At 36.1% G+C, this 4589-nt stretch overlaps 1 long non-coding RNA gene across 1 annotated transcript; it reads right to left on the bottom strand.

Annotated features, from left to right (window-relative positions):
• Nucleotides 1-1664: 1664 nt before the first annotated feature.
• Nucleotides 1665-2995, bottom strand: LOC113341534. Its single transcript, XR_003355973.1, has 3 exons — nucleotides 2727-2995; nucleotides 2394-2435; nucleotides 1665-2217 (listed from the first exon to the last, which is right to left on the bottom strand). It is a non-coding gene; the product is annotated as an uncharacterized LOC113341534 (long non-coding RNA).
• Between the last annotated feature and the right edge of the window lie 1594 nt (nucleotides 2996-4589).

Raw genomic sequence — 4589 nt, forward strand, 5'->3', positions numbered from 1 at the left:
TGCAAATATGTTAATTAGTACCTATCCCCAACATTCTCAGATGTGCATCGTCTTCGTTTTGGGTGGCATGCCTTTGTTGAGCTTCTTCTTTTTGCCATTGGAACCTTTGTTCATTTTCTTTTTGGAGAAATATTAATACCTTTTCCAATCCTTCATTTTGCATGTTGGCCTCACATCTATTTCGTTTAGCTTGCTCTCTGCCTTGACCTCTCCCATATTTGTCGTCACAAAACGTTTTCCTTCGTGACCCGCCTGAAGATTCACCAGGGGTTGTGTGTGAATCATCATACATTGTAACATTATCATCGTCATTATCGTTAATTAGTTGGCTTGATTTTGTTGATGTTTCACGATCATAAATCTCCGGTTTGAATTCCTCAAAGTATAGCTTCAAAATTTAGAACACCTCGTCATGTCTCCATGTTTTTCCATAAATTGGGTCCACTTTGTAATCCAACTAACCTTTGGAGTACCGTTGCAACAAAATAAAAAAGTCATTAATGTCCTGAAAATTTATAATTTTTTTTTGAATTGTACGAAGTAAAATAAATCACCGCGGTATCACGTGTGAATCCACTAGGCATGTTCCTAAAATAACCTCTTACATGAGAAACATATCTCTTAATTTCGTTTTTTAAATTTCTAACTCTTGTCTGCAAAGACTTCTTGGTTCTCACAGGGTCACCCCTCCATGTTGCTTTGCACTCGGTTTTAATCCGCGACCAAAAATCTTTACACTGTTGATCCTTCCTTACAATTAGACCACATATAACCGATACGTAAGCATTGATAAATGCCACATCTTCAGACCTTGTGAATTTTGCCATTTTTTTTGTAAGACAAAGGAAATAATTGAAATAGATGAAACAAGGAAATAGATGAGGAAAATTAGAAGATTTAGGTGTGTTTGATGTTGGAGAAATGAAACTCTATTTATACATGTTTGGAAAAATCAGCCCTTTACAATTTCAAATTATTGTTGATAATACAGCGTTAGATCAGAGTGATCCGTTGGTGATCCAACGAAGGCAGGCAGGAGCGCCAAATCATTGGTTGCTCATATTTGAACCGCTAGACCATCAACGGGTCTCTCCATCTGATGGTCCAAGATCATTCTCACTTCAACGGATTTTTAGTCCAAAATATCTCTTTAAACTAAAAGTCTGAACACAAATTTTCATCCCAAACTCCACAACTTTCATCCTTTCTTCTTCGCCTAACAACGATATTTATTAAGAAGTTTTAAGAAGTTGAACAGGTAAAAGGATGAAAATCAAAAACATCACGTGCCGGTTGGAACCTATTATCCTTGACAAACCAAAAACCTTGTGCTTGTAATTAGTAGTAAGGTTCAAGCAGTTAACTGGCGTTCTTTAAGCCATTTGATAATAACATTAACTGGCGTATCAGGCCAATGTAACATTTTCTCTAAACAACCACAAAAAAAATGGTTGGCAAATAGCTTTACCATATCAAACAAAGAAGGATCTTCTTTGAAATAATTTAGTGCTTCTTCATCAGTGCAACGTTTCTCATTGATCATCCTAAAATGTCCACCAGATAAAAATAAACAGAAATTTCAATAAATCAATTGAATATAGGGTTCTGGCTGGGGTTTCGTAGATCGTGAGAGTTTAATGTAACATTAATGTTGATCAGGAGTATAAGAGGGTCGACATTTCTAACTATCAATTCACATAATTGATCAGTACTATTTATTGGTACCACATCATATACATCAAAATTTCATTTGAATCTACAAAATAACACTCTGTAAGCAATTGTGAACCAAAGAAAAGTAGGTAGCTGAAAAATAATGGTATCTCTCTTAACTTCTGGAAGATTTTGCTCTTTTCAACTTAGATAACCCACTTGCCCTTATTCTTTGAGTGTGGGAGTCCAAAAAGTAGACAGTTGGGAACGGAGGCAAAATTAAGAAATTCACTGGACAGGGTATACCTACTTACTTTAGCATTTACATTCACTCTACATATGGCACCACAACCAAACTCAGAAATTCACTGAACGGAGGCAAAATGACGATTTGTGCTGCTATGGTGCGCCATGTGAAACATTGTTCCGAATAGGAGGCCTAAGGAGGGTGAGGGATGCTACAATCCAAATCACCAACTAACGCAGCGAAAATTCATATAAGAGCACCACAACTTGAAAAAGTAAAAAAACAGCTTTCATTTCTACTTTGGTTCACCTGGTTATCTGTTGCAAAAGGTGATCGCAATAAAATTCTTATTTATCAGGAATGGAAATGCAAACAACTCAAGCAAACTGAGTAAAAACAGAAGCGATTCATGAAAACTCAGTAAACAACCAAGAAATCTTCATGGGAATTTCACATATTGCAAAAGGCAAAAGGAACAAAAATGACGGGTTACCTCAACACCCAAATCTGATAACTGTGGTACTTTGAATTCTCTCTGCAACCAATAAGTTCAAATAGTTAATCAGAATTTCAGAAACACTCAATGAATACATCAACTAAAACAACGGCAGAAATCAATATTTTCTGGAGTACACAAAACAAAATCAAAGAAGACCATTACTGAATAAATAACACAACCCACACAAAAACACCTAATCTTTTTACAGGGAAGTGACTTGATGATGAGATTGGTTTATCAAATTGGGAAAAATTATATGAAACCGTAAACCCTAATTTCACATACAAAGAATATAATAAATTGGGGGATTCATAATCAAAATAATACCTTCAAAAAATCAGAGGCATTGTTGAGTTTTGAATCAATATTCATGCCTCTCACTTCATCTTGGTTTTCGAGAAACCCAAAATTTAAAACCTAGGGTTTTTTTTCGAGTGGCAGAGAATAAATAGGGTAATAAGAAAAAATTGATGGAGATTCTTTGATTACGAATCACCATTTCTCTCAGTATCGCCTCTTTCAGAATTTTTCCATTACATTCTACAGAGATAAACAATAAACAATGAACGAAGAGGAGAAGTTGGAAACGAAGAAGAAAAAAGAAATGTGCGAAATTGGATTCTGTAAGGTTCGAACACGGATCATGTGGTTGCCTTTTTGACAGATATAACCTTCCTTGTTAATTATTAATACATCTCATACCTCCGCATGCTATAATTATTTAAGGGTCAGTTTAGATATTCCGCCATGCTACACCAAAACCGCCCAAAAGGGGGCCTTTTTTTTATTAGAGCAAGTCTGATGGTGGAAGAGCTCCATCTTCCATCTTCCACGCCACCTCAGCATTTGGAACCGTGGATGGAAGTGCAAGTGTAGTGGTGGAATAGTGAAAACGTTATTCTTAATAGCGCTAAAAGAACGCTATTAAGAATAACGTTTTTTTCTCAGCCGTTAGATTTCAGCAACTCATCCTAAATCTACGGAAAAAAAACGCTATTCTTAATAGCGTTTAACGATATTCTTATTGGCGTTCAGATGGATTCCACGAACCCTTCCACGAAACGGCAGAACCTCCAACTTGGAAGTCATTAGACTTGACATTCCATGATTTTTCCACACTTGGAATAAGTTGGATTCCACCATAAGACTTGCTCTTATAATAAGACTTTTTTCTTTTTAATACGACACAGCTAGACCCGCTCTCCTGAACAAACCTAACAAGCCGAACTAGCCCCACTATTGCGGCCCCAACAACAAGACCCAATCTCAACTCTAAATTTTGGGACTTACTTGGGTGATATAAATTCTGGGTACCTCTAATTTTCTCGATCAATAAACTTCTTTGTCGTCAAAATGAAATAAAATAAAATAAAAATAATTGATATATCATGTTACAAGATTTGGAAACCAGTTATTAGAAGTTCCCTGACTTTCTCTTAAATTCTAAATTGTAAAATTTATATGCTTCCGCTACTTTAAGTGTACGTGGAATTAGAGCCAGGGTTGAGAGGTTTCCATGGATCTCGTCTACTCTAGTAAATTAATGACGTTAACTTCTAACCAACAATTCTTGATTTCACCTTGATGAATCTTCTCGGGAACGTTTACTTTTCTGCAACCTTAATTGAGCATAAAAGTTTTCAATGAATTCTTCATCTTCATCCACTTGACACTCCTCTTCATCAGCAACATGATCTTTTAAGGGAAATGGAGAATCCGTAATTCGCAAATGTCTCACCGTTGGAGTGACGTCCAAACCCGAATCCAGGTAAATGAGGTGAAAGTATCATTGAGCCGCCATTTTCCGTCATTACTTCGTTATTTAACATTTCTAATAGTTTTTGCACAGCATTAACCGTGGTCATATCTTCTTCCGAAAGAGAAAATTTACCGCCACGGTTCTTTTGTTTACTGTTGTTGTTGCTCATGTAGACAGCTGGGCTGTTACCACAACTTAATTCGTAATGTCTGGGGACTTTGTAGGAGGAAACTTGTGAAGCTTTGTTACCGTTTTGATGATGGAACATCATGTTTTCGATAACTTCACTTGCAATTTTTCCACGTTTAGACATGATGTTTTGAAGATGAACCATGAAGAATTTGTTGTTTTTGGAAATTCCTTTCCTTATCATGAAGAAAACTATTTTTACCAAGTTCCATACTCTTTTTGCTACTATTCTTGTGCTTGGT

The sequence above is a fragment of the Papaver somniferum genome, unplaced genomic scaffold (genome assembly GCF_003573695.1).
Source record: "Papaver somniferum cultivar HN1 unplaced genomic scaffold, ASM357369v1 unplaced-scaffold_3, whole genome shotgun sequence".
In the NCBI taxonomy this organism is placed as follows: Eukaryota; Viridiplantae; Streptophyta; class Magnoliopsida; order Ranunculales; family Papaveraceae; genus Papaver; species Papaver somniferum.